This window comes from Pezoporus occidentalis, unplaced genomic scaffold, assembly GCF_034315485.1.
Source record: "Pezoporus occidentalis ecotype Australia unplaced genomic scaffold, CSIRO_AGI_Poc_V1 ctg71, whole genome shotgun sequence".
In the NCBI taxonomy this organism is placed as follows: Eukaryota; Metazoa; Chordata; class Aves; order Psittaciformes; family Psittacidae; genus Pezoporus; species Pezoporus occidentalis.
In genome coordinates this window covers 125635-143947 of record NW_026916062.1, presented here as the reverse complement: position 1 = coordinate 143947, position 18313 = coordinate 125635, and the positions used below count along the sequence as shown (strand labels likewise).

The following is an 18313-nucleotide window of genomic DNA, read 5'->3' as shown; positions in this document are numbered from 1 at the left end:
GAAAACACATAGGTTTTGGTTCAGTTTCCTATTTTCAGATATGACTAATATGAATGTAGAAAGAGGGGAGAATTTGGAAGAATGGACTCATGAGAAAACCAGCATCATCTCTTCCATCATATTTTAAAAATCATGGCAGTGAGGTGAAGTTCCCAACGACTGGAAAAAGGGAAATATAACCCCCATTTTCAAGAAGGGGAAAATAGAAGACCCAGGGAACTACAGACCAGTCAGTCTCACCTCTGTGCCTGGCAGGATCATGAAGCAGATTCTACTGGAAACCATGCTAGGGCACATGAAAGACAACAAGGTGCTTGGTGACAGCCAGCATGGCTTCCCTAAGGGGAAATCCTGCCTGACCAGTTTGGTGGCCTTCCATGATGGGGCTACAGAACTGATGGACAGGGGTAGAGCAGTTGATGTCATCTACCTGAACTTGTGTAAAGCGTTTGACACTGTCCCACACAACATCCTTGTCTCTAAATTGGAGACATCAATTTGATGGATGGACCACTCGGTGGATAAAGAACTGGCTGGATGGCCACACACAAAGAGTTGTGGTCAATGGCTCAATGTCCAGCTGGAGACCAGTAATGAGTGGTGTCCCTCAGGGATCGGTGTTGGGACTGGTCTCATCCAACATCTTCATCACTGACATGGACAGTGGGATTGAGTGCGCCCTCAGCAAGTTTGCCAATGACACCAAGCTGTGTGGTTCGGTTGATACCTGGATGGAAGGAATGCCATCCAGAGGGACCTTGACACGCTTGTGAGGTGGGCTGATGCCAACCTTATGAAGTTTAACCATGCCAAGTGCAAGGTCCTACACCTGGGTCGGAGCAATCCCAGGCACAGCTACAGGTTGGGCAGAGAAGAGATTCAGAGCAGCCCTGTGGAGAAGGACTTGGGGGTGTTGGTTGATGAGAAAATGAACATGAGCCAGCTTCAGTGTGTGCTCGCAGCCCAGAAAGCCAACCGTGTGCTGGGCTGCATCAAAAGGAGCGTGACCTCTACTGCTCCTCTACTCTGCTCTTGTGAGACCTCACTTGGAGTATTGTGTGCAGTTCTGGTGTCCTAAACATAAGGACGTGGAGCTGTTGGAGCATGTCCAGAGGAGGCAATGTGGACGATCAGGGGCCTGGAGTACCTCCTGTACGAAGACAGGCTGAGAAAGTTGGGGCTGTTCAGCCTGGAGAAGAGAAAGGGGGCAAGGATGCTGGGGATGGACTCTTCATTAGGGACTGTAGTGGCAGGACAAGGGATAATGGGTTAAAACTTAAACAGTGGAAGTTCAAGATAAACATAAGGAAGAAGTTCTTTCCTGTTAGGATGGTGAGGCACTGGAACGGGTTGCCCAGAGAAGTGGTAAATGCTCCATCCCTGGCAGTGTTCAAGGCCAGGTTGGACAGAGCTTTGAATGACATGGTTTAGTGTGAGGTGTCCCTGTCCATGGCAGGGGTGTTGGAACTAGATGATCTTAAAGTCTTTTCCAACCCAAACCATTCTATGATTCTATGATTCTTGGAAAAATTCCTTCCTTGTCTCTATCAGCAATGGGTTGTCTTGTGACATGAGGTGAGTGTACAACCATCCAGTTTCTAAGAAGGCTCTTATCTAATGCAATTCTGGATCCTTCACTGTTCAAGACAGGTTCAGGTCCTTTTAAAAATCCTGTCAGTCTTTTGCCTTAGCGATTGAGCATCGCTACTGAAGTTGCACTGCAGTAGGTAAATGCCTGTTTATTTTTTGTTTATGCTGCAGTATCCCAGGTGATACATCCTAGAAAACTGCATAGCTCTGGGAACTTGGCCAGGGGTATAGTGAGCTTTATTTCCCTAGCCATTTCCCTACTTTTCTTGGTTTTCCCTTCATGTGCATTTCTTTTTGGGTTTATGCTCTGAGCAGCAGGCACTGGTGCTGGGTGGGAAGCTGGCCTATGGGATTATGGAGAGGAGGGCTTGGGTGCAGCCTTTGCCTCCCTCCAGGGCTGCTGTAGGTACTCCCTCCAGTGCCCATCCCAGCCTCCTGGCTGGGGTTTGGCAGGGAGAGGCCTCTGCTACATCCCATTCCTGGCAGATATGTTCTCCCTTAGGGTTCCCAGTGCCTCTAGCTGTGCTAACAAGCCACTGCTTCCCCACCAGCAGGCAATACCAGCCTCAGCACTTTGCCTACCTCCTGTGCAGTAATGCAGAGGAGAAAAGGCTCCCTAGTTTATTTGCCTTTCTTGTGTATTATAGATGCTGTGACACTAAGCCAGACCTCATTTACATGTAACTCACTGCACTTGTCCCTTTAAATTATAAAGGCACACAACTGTCTATAAAATGGCTTAACATGTACCTGTAGTATATAATTAGCATTGCATGGGATCCTCATCTGTTTGTTGATGGGCTAGTACAAACAAACACAACCTTCCAAATGATGACACCAGGCATGGGCTCTGTCTGGAATCTGCTTCTGTCAGGCATCTAAGCCTCTGTCTGTCGGAGATGAGGTGGACCAAAGCAAGCTCTTGTTGCCATTGTGATTAACACAGAGCCCCACACATCTGAGTACTCCTAGGGATGTCTTGTTTTCCTTGCAGACATGTCTTATAGGCAGAGCCTTAGGTTTTTTATGCTGGCCCAGGTTTTCTAGCCAGTGGGTAGCCCTGCTGAGCACAGATTAGCTACCTGGCATGTGCACAGCCAGCCTGAAAGTCCTGGGGATTTCCGACAGTTTTGTTCTGCTTGTGTAAATGATAGTATGGTAAGTCTGGAGTGCCCAGGATTGTGGCTTTGCCATGCTCACTCATGTTATTCAATGAAGGCAAGCATACATACTCTCAGATCTACTGAACATACACAGAACTGTGCAGAGTCAGTCTGGATGCTTCCTGAAATGCTGGGTTTGTAACACATGGTCTATAGAGCTCATTTACACATATCTCCATCTGGGAAATCCCAGAGAAAGGGTTATGGCAGCCTGACTATTAAATTAATTTAATTTTCTTTCCTTAAGGGCATCTCCATTTAACAGCAGTCACAGTTTTATCCTCTGAAAAGAAATTCTGAAGTTGTGCTTAGCTAACCCTAATTATTTGTCAATTTATGTTTGCATCCTCCTGTGACCCATCTTCAGAGCACCTGGTATGAGCCTGCTCTCAGGACTCAGGAGTACCACCAAGAACCCAAAGGTAAAGGCTTTTCTGGTTCTGTTCCTCATTCATATCTACTACTACACTTTGTTTTCTTCTTGAATTTAGTGGACTGATTGGCAGGCTGTCTGCGAGTCTAGCAGAGCCAGACTTAGGTGGGATGCTGCTAGAAGTGGACACTTGATCCTGCCCTAAATGGGGAGTCACTTGTGAGGCAAAGCTTGCATGGTGACCTCAAATGGTGTGGTGCCACCATGAACAACAACACAGGGAAGCTCATCACCTCATTGTACATGTGAGCCTGAGGAAATTGGACTGTTTCCAGTATTAAATATAACATGGGTGAATTCAAGGGTGTGTGTCATGTCACGCAACACAGAGCATGAATCAGATCATGAAGCAGTGGGAGGAAAAGCCCCTGTGGGTGCCTTTGAGAAGCAGCTCCTGGGGGACCTGTATGCGAATGCAGTTCCGGGCTGAGGTGCAGCATGTGATGAAATTAGGTTGCCCAAGGGCAAAGTGGGCAGTCCTAGGTCTTCCTAGGTGTGTTGGGGTAGGTAGAGCGCCTTGTCTGCGTGTTTGTGCATGTATAGATGAGTACATAGATTTACATGGGCTCCAATGATTTGGAAGGGGCTGTGTGTGTGCATGGTGTGTCAGGGGTCAACCCTTGGTGAGTATGGGAGATATACAGCAAGAAATTCCTAGGTATATCGTGGGAGATCCCCAAGGAAAGTGGGATTTCTTCTTGCCAGAGGAGATGGGGCTTCCTGCTGAACAGCCTCACTCTCACTGCAGGAAGGAAGGGGATGTGATCGTCATGGGAGAGGTGGCACCTTCTCCCACCTGTCAGACAGAAATGGGAGCTCAGCCTTTGTTTGGGCTGTGTGTTTAGATTTCAGGCTTTGCAGGCAGGCACTGTCCCTCGCTGTTTGTCTATCCTTGGCCAGGTAAGTCCAGATGTAAGCCAGGGCATGCAGGTGCCTGTGCAATACTAATGAGCAATAACAGGAAAAATATTCAGTACTCTCTACAGCAACTGCTGGCTACACAGTCAGGTGCGCTCACAGAAGAACAAGATGAGTGGGAAGGTAATTCTGTTTGTGTATGAAGGAAGGGGTGTGAGTGCCCCCCACTCGGCCATTGTGCGCATGAACAGTTTCTGGAGGCAGCTGAATGAGATTTGACCAGTGACTAAATCACAGTATGGCGGTGTTTGTAGACAATGGGGGCACCTGTGAATTGGTTTCTAAGGGTCCCTGTAATAGGAGAAGTTTTTAAAACACTGGAGAGTTTATATCTGAAAGGATGAGAGGGGGTGGAAGTTTGGCTGAAGAGCAAAAGTGGAAGTAAGGAGGTTTAGGAGCCCGGTCACCTGGACACAGTCAGGGTATTATTTCCTCCTCTGAGCCGTGGTTCTACAAAAACTAGTTAGCTTTATACATCTGAGATACCAGGTCAATTAGATTCATGATATACTTGAAGGGAGCATGAACTCTTGGCAGGAGGAACTCCAAGCCCTTACTTGCAATGGCCTTCAAGGGCAAGTAATTACACTTTGCTCAGTTTATATGTCAATATTTCACAGAATTAATGAGATAGCTCTTTACTGAGTGTATTGGTACTCTTGTCCTTTAGGTTAACTCAGGGGAGGGCTGATTACCTCTCCTCCCAAAAGTTCAAATTCCCCAATACTATTAGAAGGGTCTTTATTTCTCTTCAAGCTAAGCTGAAGTGGTATGAATTCAGTGAATTACAATAAGTGAGACACTCCTTAATGCTATTTTCACTCGCTCGTTGGATTAGATCAAGTTGCCCTTTCCTTTGAAATGAAAGTAATCCATTTTTATGTGTTTGTTGCACTCTCTGTGCTACTAACAGGAGAAAATCAATATCAGGGCAGTCAGCCATTTTGGTGTTGTGATTATTATGGCTAATACACTATATTCTATTATTGAGGGAGTTTGGAGATGTGGATTCTTTAGATGCTGATGATAGAGGGCTCTTGAGATAAAAGGTGAGAAGCAAAACAGCAGAAATGAGGGAAAATAAGCCAATTAAAGTCAGGTGCTGGCATTATTTGACATATTTTTTAGAAGTAGTTTTTTGATCAAGTGCATTTGGGCACTGCTGATAGCATTAATTCTATTCTGTTCTTCAAACACACATATATTCATTCATCTTAAATTTTATTTTGAATCTATGTGCGCTGATCTGTTGTCAGGTTGAAGATGTGCTCATTAAAAGAACTAAAAATCCACTTAACTCTCTGTGAAGGGCAACTGATAGCCTCAATTCACTGGAACCATCTGGAATGTCATTCCCCATCTTGCCATCTCAGAGGAAGCTTTGTTGTTTTTAGAAATTTATCAGGCAGTAAGTAATTGACTTAATGTCTTTTAATCTAGATACTGAATGGACCCTATCTGGGCCCTTTTCATTTTGATCTCACAGCCTGGGTGTGGGACCTCCTTTCTTTCTTGTAACTTGATTTCTCCTGGGCTGGTGGGATGTGTGTGATAAGTCCCAACTTGACCTAGGGGGCTGCCCACTCATCTTTGTTGCAAAAAATAAAATCTGGTCACATTTCCCTACATTATCTGCTCCCCAACAGTGACAACATTTCAGGGTGCTACAGAATGATGTACTGCACTGACTATTCCAGTTATGTCTGCTGTGTAATTGTAGGAGTCAAAAAAAATACCCAAACCCAAAAAATCTACACCTGAATTCAGAATTCCTTGGGTGGAGAAGCAGCTTGGAATTCAAGATTCTCATAAAACCAGTAAAGATGCCATAATGCATTGCAGTGGTGCTCCTTTACATTGCTGTTATTAATCAGCTCTGTCTTTTCCTTATTCTTTTTCATACACTCATTGTGTTTTCCCTTCCCTTTCCTCACAGGTTTGCTCCCGACAGCTGTAGGAGCCACACAATGAGATAGAGTCAAGAGGACGTTAGATCAGGGGAGCGCTAGCATTACAGGTAGCACAAGAATTAGTTGTAACCCATCACTGGATATGAAGTGATGCAACATGATGAGTGTGAGTAGTGGCCCACCATGACAAAGTGGAGGAGGTAAGGAAAGAGATGGCAATAGGACTAGGAAGTCTTGCAGTTTGGGTGAGTATACTTGTTCTTGGATCAGTTAAAAGTCCTTTCAAAACTATAGTTACTGGTGACATACTTCTCTGGTGGAAAAGCAGAGCCTCCTGAAGGGTTTTGGAGAAAAAAACATGGTAATTGCCATGATCTACCCATAGCAGGGAGTTCTTCCAGGAGTAGCAGGTGAAATGGAAATACAAAGGCTGGTTGTCTTCAACCAGTGACATTCGCAGGCCAAAACTATTGCTGTACAAGGCACTCTGCAGAAACCAAATTGGTACAGTGGCAACTTTCTTCTGTTTTGTGCAGAAAAAAACCCCACAGGTTATGATTCAGTTTCTGTCTTGGATTAAAGCAGATGGCCCAGGTTTGAACTGGTATATAACTTTTTTTAAAATCACAGTCACTTCTCTACATTTGTTTCTTCTTTCAGGAGGCTGGAAACTGGATGTGAATTCCAGGGAAAGGGTTAAGAGTATCAGGAGATTGTCAGCCATTGGTCTGTCTGCCTTTAAAACAAGGTGCTGGAGGGCATATCTTAACTTGACATGTTGCATTGTTAATTTACAGTTTGGGTGTGGAGGGACCTGCCTTCCCTTCTTTGTAATCTACACAGGTGTGCATAGGACTTCAAAGGCAGTTGCAGTGGAGCTTATGTCTGTGAGAAAGCCTCGCTGAACAAAAGTGTGCTAAGAGATTTGAACCCCAGCTCCCTTGTGCAACTGCCTGCAAGTCCTGGATTTCTGCGGGATGGGGTTTTATCCCTTCTCTGCAGACCACCAGCCCCTTCTGCAGATTTTAGGTCTTTTGCTACAGTGAGATTGTTAAATGATCTTTAATAATGTGTTTGAAATCACACAAGCAAACTAGTCACTTGCTCTATTTATTTTTTTTTTACTCTGCTTCCAGATCACTCCTGAAACACTGGATTTCTGCCAATGTTTTAATCAGCGGTATTTTGAGGCATCTCTGAGGAGGGAGTTTAAAGCCAAAAACCGGTCACAGACTTTTCACACTGGGAATTCACTATTGATGATTTGTCACACGAAACTGGGCAGCTAAAAGCTACTCTGATGGTCTGGACTGGTTGGCTAAAGCTCTTTAAACCTAGAATAACTCATGCACATAAACAGCCCATAGTGGGTGGTGCAGCATAAGTGCTCAAGCTTCTCCAGACCCTGTGTGCAGTTATTTGTAGGAACTGGACCCACAGTTTTGCTCACACAGGCATTTACACACAGGTACCTAACCACTGACATTTCGCAGTTGAGCAGAGCAGAGATCAGTCTACCGCATTTTCTCTCCTGCAAGCTGGAGGGAAGAGATTTCAGCTCTGTATTCAGAAATCCTAAGCTTCCCTCCACCCCCCCCCCCCATTTTTGACTTCAGTATAGAAAAGTTACAATGAAATTAAACATGTCAGTAAAATTGAACCTCACAAATATTTCATGATTAATTTAATGGCTCCAGTACTTCATTGTTGCTTATTATTGTGGTCACAATTATGGAAAGAATAAAGTGATTGATTCCTTATGGCTCTGCTTTTTTTTTGGTGGTTTGTTTTACAGCTTTATCTGTCCATTTTATGTTTTCACTTATCAATTTTTATGGACCTCCCAAAACAAAATTCAACATCGTTGTACAGGAGAGGGTACCAGAGCTATGGTTGTGCAGCAGAGAACATTACTCTTTGTCAGCAGTTTTTGACATTTGGCTTTGGTCTGATGCAGAATGAGACTTGTACCTTTCAAATGCTTTTGGGGAAATGCACAAGAGTAGCAGTGTCTGAGGTCTCACAAGGCTGGTACATTCTCATGCTCTGTGTATGACTGGGGAGGCACAAAGCATCCAAAAACTGCCTGTGAAATGCTTCCTGGATCCAGCTGTTGCTAATGCCTGGCTGCAGAAATAGCTGGGAGCTGGCAGGAATTGCCAGTATTTTTAATTAAAATGTGTGTAGCTATAACAGTAAAATTATGAGTTTGTAGAACAATTGTTTTATATAACTATATTTATATAGTCTTTCTGCAGTTCCCCTCATCTCCTAACTGCCAAAGACTAATGGAATACAGAATGGCCTGGGATTTTTTGCTTTGCTTGTTTTCAGAGGTCATGAATCTCTTGTAAAAATGATATGCTAGTGTTTGCAGCCATCTTTTGGGACAGAAGAGGTCCGAACTGAACTTCTGGGTATTGCACATTCAAACACATGGGCTTTTCCTTGCCCAGGGAAGGAACTAAAGCCCGTGATATTTGTATCCTGGGTGACTATTCAGTGTACCAAGCTATTAAGTCTCTCCTGTAGAAGCAGTTCCATTTTGAGCCTGGAGAAAAGAAGGCTGCGTGGAGACCTCATAGCAGCCTTCCAGTATCTGAAGGGGGCCTATAGGGATGCTGGAGAGGGACTTTTCATTAGAGACTGTAGTGATAGGACAAGGGGTAACCGGTTAAAACTTAAACAGGGGAAGTTTAGATTGGATATAAGGAGGAAATTCTTTCCTGTTAGGGTGGTGAGGCACTGGAATGGGTTGCCCAGGGAGGTTGTGAATGCTCCATCCCTGGCAGTGTTCAAGACCAGGTTGGACGAGGCCTTGGGTGATATGATTTAGCGTAAGGTATCCCTGCCCACGGCAGGGGGGTTGGAACTTGATGATCTTAAGGTCCTTTCCAACCCTAACTATTCTATGATTCTATGATTCTATGATTCATTAGGCAGAAAGAGAGAGGAGTTGCTCTTTCACCAGCATTCAAACATAAAATGCCCCTGAAGCCTCTGCTGTTAATATTCACCCCATTACTCTTGAATGGGACTGATGAACAGAGTCCTTGATATACCCTTATATATCTTATATGCCCCTTATATATCTTGTATACCCCTGTATATCTTATATAGTATGCCTTATTCTTGTAATGGTGTTCTTACTGTCTTTAAATCTTTGGAGAGTTTACAGGCATTGCATCATGCTAAATAGGTTTGAGAATGTGGTTTCTGTGAGTGGGAGCTTAAATCAGTGACCAGCTTCTTGTGGAATTCTGTGGAAGCCTTAAAGGTGGTCAAGAGCTGAGTTTTAAGTGGAAACTTGGCATGGAAAACAGAGCCCATGAAGCTGAAATGACAGCCTCAGAGGATGCAGATGATATCACTGAACTGGTCCAGGACAAGAAAAGGCTGCCTAGAAAGATGGCTAAAGTTAAACTAAACTGTGGAGTTGGCTCCATAGCTTGGTCTTTTGGGGGACTTCAGTTTATCACAAACTCTGCACATAAATGGAGCAGATGTCCAAGGCGTGAGAGATGGCAGCTGGCTCCCAGGGATGTGTGTGCACAGCCCACTGGGAGGGTGCCCAGGCTCCAATTGTGCATGTTCTTATCTGTTACTGTCTGCTGGGGTGTCAGATGAACACAAGTTGTCTCTTTTTAAAGGAACAGTCCAGTGGGAAAGACTCTGTGACCTTTACAGAGAAAAATACTTGCAAGTCACTGACTTTTTTAAGAGCTTCAGAAAAATTAATCTAGAACAAAACTCAGAAAGGTAAGAGGGGAGTTAAGAGGAAGGTATAGAAGAAAATAAATGTGGTGAGAGAAACCAAGAGAGAAAAGAACAAAAAGGAAATTAATTTTAACAACTACAGGTCATTAACTCCCCAGATGTTACCTATATATACCAGAGCTGTAAAGCTAATAGCCTTTTTGCTGAAACAGGTTACAGGTTCTTCTGTCCAGTCATTGCTAACTGGCTTCTAAATATGAAGACCAGACAGGATATGAAGCTACAATTAAAAATAAGACTAAATTTAATCATGGCAAGCAGAGACATTAACATTTGCTTTTGAGTTTGTGGCTGAGATGAAGAAGCATGTGTCTCTTTCTCTTTTTGTGCATTCAGAGATCCCAGAAGTCCTAGCTGAGGCAGCAGAGAGCAGGAAGAGAAATAGTAAAGCCAGTGAGAAAAGGTAACAAGAAAATTTATGAAGGGAGACAAACATGAAGCACTTTTTGAATGGGATTCTGGGCTGAAGAGAGAGCAGTACACTGTGAAGGTGTCAGCAGAACTTTTCCATGCCTTCATATCCATACACATACCAGGGAGCACAGACTTTGGGGATTTGGGAAGGGAATTTCAGTATGAAAGTTGAGTGGAGATAAAGATGTAGGTGGAGAACACTGGAGGAGGTAAAATCAACGTGACATACTACCGGGGATGGATGACAGGGGTGGGTGGACTGGTCCTGGGGAATCTGCCCTTTAGCTCATTTCCACTCTATTTCAAGGCATGCCCAGTGGTGTGGTGGGCCCCGCTGATCTCAGCAGTTCCAAGGACACTGAGCACATGTGGCCATGGCTGATTAGAGTATCTCAGAAGATGAGTGTCTTCCTTGGGTGCATTATTTATTCTTCTGCTCACCAGAGTCAAGCACATCTCCCCATGGAGCAATGCCCATCTTTCTTTGTAATTCCCTGGGGTGAACAGCACTTTGGGGTTACCATTCTGCTTGCTGCCCTCTCGCAGGAGCTCCTCCATCTCTGCCTGTGTAGGCCACTGCTGTCTAGGCCCCCCAGCTAGGATCAACCCAGGCACATCTGTACCTAAAAATAATTTACAGATGCTGTTCATGACCCACGAGGTTTTCTGAAAGATTTTGCAGACAAAAATCAGCAGTGGATGATGACAATACATGGAATAATATTAAAGTTATAGACACAATTTCCCACTTAGAAGCTAGGAAGATGATATGCTTCTAAAACATTTAACAAGACACTGTCCTCTTTGCTGTGACTAGCCTGCCTGTGGAATGTGTTTTCATAAGGTGCACAGCTATGTCAGATGGGAAACTTATTTTAGTACTCAGTTTCCTTTGTGTGACCCGTTTGACCATTTGGGAATTGGCTATGTGTGAAGATACGAAACGCAAAATGAAGTGCATTAGAGGAACAGCAAAACCTGAGATCTTCTCCAGGCTTCCCTCATGGATGTGGGTAATGTGGGACTTGGTGGTTGGGAGCTGCAATGCTCAGCCTTGCTTTTGTTCATGGTGGCAGAATGTGGGATATTTTGTTTCTGAGTGAGAATGTCTTGATGAAGGAGCAAAATCTTCCATCAGAGGCAACTAGGTTTAAGAGAAAAAAAAAACAACAAAGCAACAACAAAACCCAAAAATGAATAATAGGATAATTACCCAAAGCTAATTTTCCAGGGGGGGAAATATAAAGATTTTTTTTTTGAGCAATTTTGGGTACCATGAGTCAAAATGAACAGAATACTTCTCTGTTTTTCAGAATGTAATTTTCAGAAATCAGGCATAAATTAGGAGCCTAAAATCAGAATTAAAGACCTCAGTGTTTTGTCTGATATGGGTCTATAAACATAAAATCATGAACAGACAATTGCAGAGACACTCCTGACTCTGTGCTAGGGAGACTCGTTTCCGCTTTATCTCTGCTGGCTTCACTGTTCTTACTGCACTTCAAGCATCCTGCAAAATGGCATGGTCGAACTGAAGCACTTTCAGAGAGCACACAGGTGCCTTGACCACAGTTGTCTCACCACAGCCCTGGTCCCTACTGGCTGATTGAGCTCAATCTAATTCTAAGCCTTGTTTAAATAGTAACCCCTGATTTACTGTATTTGATTCCCGTGGACCCAATATCTCCTCTGGCTTGCATGCTGCAACATCTTTCCAGTGTGCTGACGGTTTTCACCCAGCTGTAGCTGGTGGCATGCTTACAGAGATGGAAGAATTAATCTGGTGCTTAGTTTTTGACTCTGCCTTCTAATTCCTTTCTGTGAACTTGTCCATGACTTGGATGCATGCCATAGCCGTACAAATGGGAATGAAATATAATAGATTTCTCTTAAGAAAAATGCTTTATTCTAACATAAGAGGCTGGCTTCTTAACTACCCCGGCATCAAACACTTTATGATTTAAGTGGAAATTGGGACTTGCTTCTAGTCCCAGCTCTTGGGAAATTTTTGTTTTAAAGGTTTTTATTATTATTCTCTAGCTTTCCTTCCATGCCTTATCCAGTTATCTTAGAGCTTTGTGTTGCTGATAACTGTGAAGTCATGGTTGCTCCAAAATGTGACTTTTTACTTGCTTCCATTTGTACCATGTTGGAAAAACAGACAAAAACTGCCTTTTCTCACAACAAGGGACTGAATGGACTCCTTGGGATCTCTGCAAGGTGCCCCTTTTGCTGTGGCATATGCAGGTATGCACTCACCTCCTGAGGACCCTGGGCCACAGTTTCCTCCAGCCAGGACTTCTCAGCCAAGGAAAAGGTGAACTCATCATGGGCATGCAGACCTTAAAGAATGCCCAGGGAAAACATGGGACTATTTCAGTCTGCATACCTGTCTACCAGCTCTAAGTACCTACCAGAACTAGCCAAGCAAAAACCACTTTAGGAAGGTTTTTCCTACTGAATTCTGCACCTTGAAGATAATAACATAAGAAATATCAACAATAAAAAATACACATCACAACAGCAACTCATAAAGCTTATTCAAATGGAATGAAAAATAAAAGCAGTGCTGAATGATTATTTTAAAATGCAGTAAATAGAAAGACATACACATTTTTTATTATCCCAATGCTTCATTAAGCAAAGAAAAAAAAAGCCCTGCATGATACTACTGCCTGGTTTTATTCCCCTGCTACCAGGTCAGGACCTGATGTTCTCTGCAAGGCTTTGATTTGTAGTATTTTATGCTTCTCAGGTGAAGATGTTGCACACCATACAGTGAGCCAGTCTCCAGGAAAGTGGAAATCTCAGACATACACATGTGCCATAGAGCAGTGCTGAGTTTTTCTTGTCTGGGGAATCTCCTAAAAAACAGTAACCTCTGAGTGTCAGGGATTCTTTTATTTGTTGAAATTCCACTAAATATAAAATAAATATAAAAATATTTTAGATTCAGAAACGAAACTTCAGTAAAAAAGCATTAAGGAAAACCAAAACCAGGCCAAAAACCACAGCTAGCGTATTTCTAACAGTCTGTAGTGCATCATTAACACTAGAAATACATCCCCTTGACAACAGAGTCATGGCTTCTTTACCTGCAAGCAACAAACTCCACCAGCTGTGTTACAGAAATAACAGGCAGGGGGAAAGAAAACGAGCTCAGGATATTTTACTGGGATGTCTGGTTCCAGCACTACTACAGTTACCATTGAGAGAGGATGATTAATTGAGCCTAGCACTAGCAGCTTGTATGGGAGGCAGCAGGGCTTTGGCAGTCTCAAGGGAAGCCTCCCAGAGTCCCAAAAAGCTATTCAAGGGGGAAAAAACGGCTTTGCCTTTTTGCGCCTGGAATCCGGATGTCTGGCAGAGGGGGCAGGGGCGGAAGGGTGTTGCAGCTCTGCATTGTCCTTCGCTGTTCACACTGCTGACACACCCCAGTATCCTTCTGCTGTGCAGATCCCTCTCAGCTGCCTACCACTTTTGGCTAGAGGAAGGGCTGAATGCTTTCCCATGTAGCTTCCTGGCAGTCCACTCCCTCCCTACCCTTGCAACAGTAAAGCTTGGCATTAACCTTGAGTTTGATGGTGTCCCTGGCTTAGACTTTTTCCTGGCTTGTTTTACTTGGGCACTCTCACCTTTGCACATCCACGTTGTGTAGTACCAGTCTCCTGAGTGGTTTTGCTGTTCCAGGTGCCGGAGAGCTGCTAACCCACCACCCACTCATGCTTTCTCCTTCCTTCCATCCCCAGGAGACATGTCCTGCATCATCTTGGCCAACTGCAGCATCTCCTTCACAGTCCTCTTTGCTCCACCAGGTCCCTCATCAGCATCCCTCCAGCCCTGCTCCAATTCCTGATGGTCACCAAGATGATCACTTCTACGTACGTAGTTTCTGAGCCTTCAGGGCCTTCTGGACATGGGTTGCAAGCTGGGGAAGCCCTGAAGTTTCGTGTACATCTCAAGTCAAGGACAGAGCTCCCATACCATGGATGAGTTGTGCATGAGAAGACAGCTGGGGTCAGAGCTCTGCAGCTCCAGTGGCAGCATCTCACTGCTGACCAACTTGAAACACATGGAGGCATATAGCAAGTCAAGCACTGATGGAAATGAGCTGATCTAGATTTAGTTTTAAGCCATAGTTTGCTCAGAGTTTTCTAAGGAGTGGTTTCAAATATAATTCTTTGACCTCGGCTGTTTAAGGGCTCATGAGTTGCAGTAACCACTGCTTACAATCACATTTCCCCCTTGCTGAGCAAGGGTGTGGGGGAAGGTTTCTAAATAGGTGCCATCAAAGTAAAAACACCATCATTCATTTTGAAAAGAAAAGCAGTGCTGCCCATGGCCCCTCAAACTCAGGCTGTGGCTCTGCAGCCAGATGCTGGGGCTCGAGGTGGGTATCCCACAGTCAGACAAATCAGGCTTCCCACTGCAGACACACCAAATCCCCCGTGCTGCACACGTGATGAGCATTTTTTGACCCCATCTCATGCCCTCTCTCCCTGTTTGCTTGCATCTCATACATTTGGGTTGCAGTGACACCGTCATCATCCCACCCAGCCATCTGCTGGGACTTGCGGGGGTCCTTGGGATCTTGGGTCTGCACAATGCAGTGATGGGGACACTGGCAAACATACTATAACACTTGCTTATGAATGCATCCAGTCATTTAAATGAGTCTCTTTGCTACCTTGTTTTGTAGGTTACCCATTTTCCTTTTGGTTCTCTGTTATGGAGTTGCTCTGCAAAATTTCAGTATCACTTCACAGCCTCACCTGTTTTTTTGGCCATTCACAGCAGCAGTGAGCAGTGTTGACCTGTGGTTTTAAAGTCTCTGTGTGGTAACAGTAGTCAGTAAATGCCTTTTTTTTTTTTTTTTTCCCCAGCCTGTGATCTATAATGCTATGAGGCTATTTCTCTATGGAGAAGTTTCAATGCTCATGGCAGTTTCGATGACCAGCTCCCTTTAAGAGTCATTATCTGTAGAAGTCCTGCTATAAGACACCCTCTTTTACCTCTTCTTTCTACATTTCCTTTCATGTTTTATTTTAACGTGTTTTCAGGACACTCTTTTTCAGCAAACCAAACAGACCTGGTCCATAAATGAAAGGTGACCTTTATGCACAAGGAAGGAGTTCTTATGAATTGCAGGAAGTAATAGACTATATGGGAAAAGCGCCTCCTGCTCTTTTTATTTTTTTTATGTACAGTATTTCCCCCTAACTTCATGACTATAAAACACAGCTTTAAGTACCAGCCGGAAGCGGACTCCTGAGTATTTCATATTATTCAGCTTTACACAGTTCCCTGCCTTTGTCCTTAGACAAAAGGCTGCAGTCTATTAAATTCATCTGCTCAATTTGAAATGAAGGCCATATTAAATAGACTTCATTGTGCATTTCTATACATAGAAAGTACTTTGGGGATTATTGGAATGCCTGCTGCAGCCATCTACAGCTATTTGATATAAGTAAATGCCTATTTAACCAGGCTTTGAAATGGAATATGACTGACAGAGTAACATTACTCTTCATACGTCCACTTCCATTATTTCACCTATTCAACATGTTTTTTTTCTAAAAGTCTTAAAATCCATACTAAGGCTTCCAAGACGTATATTCCCGGCCAGCTTTTCTTTCTCACCATCTCCAATGCTATCCTGATTTCCTTTGCTCACACACTCCCACATCCAATAATCTGGCACTTCCTTTACAACCGCTCTGCATTATAGAGATTCACTTACTTCTAGGCGTGCTACTTTTCTTCATCCTGTGATTGCTACCTTGGTGTCTGGCTAAACCAGCCCAGTTCCACCTGCCAAAACTTTATGCCAGCATATCCTCTCCTTTTACATAAAACAGCAGAAGCACTCCTCCCCATCCCGGCCAGCAGGAAGGGGCTTTCATCTGTTCCTCCCTGCAAGCCCTGGATACCAGAAATTGACTGCTTAGCTCCTTTCGTTCCCTGCTGCTGGTAAAATTCGTGTCATCTCCTTTTCCACCCTTCTAAAAGCCAAATAATATTTGAGGAAACCCTTATCTTTCCGTTTTCCCAGTATCTGTGCTGTCATGGGTAGAGCTTTTTGAAGTACTACCTCTGGAAAACCGGTATTTTTGGGTAAACAACTATTTTTGGGTAGCTTAACCTTCTTTTCTGACCTAGTCCTCTCCTTTGTTATTCATGATGTGAGCAGAGAGAGAGGCATAAGATCAGGTTTCACAATAGGGGGTATTTACCATATAGTCACTTGTGCTGCTTGTTTATCAGAAGCATGAAGTTTATCTAAGGGCTAGGATGTTTGATCCTTGATAAGATGATGTGCTTTCTACTGACAATGACATTTTCAGGAGAGAATCACATTCACAAAAAAACCTCTAAGCCCTAAAATGGCTTAGTGAAAAACAAGGAATAAATCATATGCTTCTAGTGTGAAATTTGAAGGCATGCTTTTACTATTCAGCTGACACACACTTATTTACATTCAAGCAACAGCAAACAAAAATCAACAAATGCAGGGAGGCAAATCTGTGAAAATACCACAAGCAGCAACTCTTGACTGCTTCCACAGGCATTGTGCCAATATAATGTGCTATAATGATTCCAGAATTTTTCCTCCTTGACTTTTACCAAATGTCATCCTGACCCACATACATCTATCTGTACCCAGGTCAGATCAATAAGAACCACGCATACCACTGGTCAATGATTTAAGTAAGTTTTCTTCACTCTTATTGTGTACTTTCATGAGGTACTAATGTGAGGAGACTGAGAGAAAGCCCTTGTTGGTCTTGGTATAGCTCATTTTCTAAAACATTTTTAAATCATCTTCTCAATGTATACATGTAATAAACATTCTTTCCTGGGCTCATTTTCATGGCTTCATGTTCAAAAACTACCATTTCTAAATGCAAAATGCTCAGTGGCATAAACCTCCATTAACACAGTATGGAATCAAACCCAGTGGGACAACAGGAAGTCAAGATCAGATTTAGTTCTTTCATCATGAAATGATCACTTTACCAAAAAAAGCCCAACCAAACCAAACCAAACAAACCACAAAACCCAAACCAAACCAAACTGAACCAAGAACATATTCAACAGTTTCTGAAAAAATATCGTATGATATAAAACTGTTAAAAAATGTATTCATTATTATGTGTTAATAACATTGATCTGAGGAAACAATGCTGGAAAAGACAAAAAATTGGAACTGTGTTGTGAGGATGATTTCTTCTACTTTTTGGTAGCACTCCCATTAACCCGAAAGACTCTTACTTTCTTCATGTGTGGTGATTTCTATCCAACTTTGTAAAGGTGTACAAACCCACAGTTGTCCTGATTCAGTGGGGAGACTGGTTCCTAGAAGCCTAGAAGCACTATGAGGCTCAGAAGATACACTAATTTTGTATACTTTGTGCAAAATTACACACCTGGTGCATTTAGCAGGGTATACTTTAAGTTGTAATGTCTTTGTTTAGGGTATTTTTCTTCCAAATGAAAAGCAAAATCAGCAGGGATTCTTTACAGAAGCAACTTCATAGCTCAGAATGGCCCTTCCCATTTTGATGTTGTGTGGATTCATTAACAGCCTTATCCTGTCCTGCCCAGCTTTAGGAAATTTGAACTTTATTTTTATTCAACTCCTGAATCCTTAATATGCATTTAATTACTTTTCTCTGTTTGCTTTTAACTTTCTTCTGCATTTATAGTCAAGGCAATTAGACACCAAACAGCATCTGCTAGAAAGAAAGGCTGCAGAAGGTACAAGAAGAGCTGTAAAATTCCAGCCCCTGTCCTTATTCTGTAATGTCTTATTGTCTTAAAAGTAAGATGGCTATTTTCAGTATAATACTCTTAGCTCAATACAGTTCTTAATGTGCATATTTATTTATCTGAAAATGTAGGAAATAGTCTTGCTCTTACAGTAGCTGAACACAAACATCTCCAATGTTTTTCCTGCTTATGATTTACATTGTTATCTGTGAAATCAGAATAAAGTCCATTGGGATTGATTCCTTTTTCCCCAAGATACTGCCTGTTTCCAGGCTAGGAAAGACAGCTTTAGTGTAAGAAAAGGTTGACATTATTACAAGTCACATAATTTCAGCCTC

General features: G+C 43.1%; 1 long non-coding RNA gene across 1 annotated transcript; it reads left to right on the top strand.

Moving 5' to 3' along the window:
• Positions 1 to 2697: 2697 nt before the first annotated feature.
• LOC134175968 (uncharacterized) lies at positions 2698 to 7356 on the top strand. The gene is made up of 3 exons (XR_009969216.1): positions 2698 to 3175; positions 6041 to 6259; positions 7151 to 7356. It is a non-coding gene; the product is annotated as an uncharacterized LOC134175968 (long non-coding RNA).
• The last annotated feature ends 10957 nt before the right edge of the window (positions 7357 to 18313 follow it).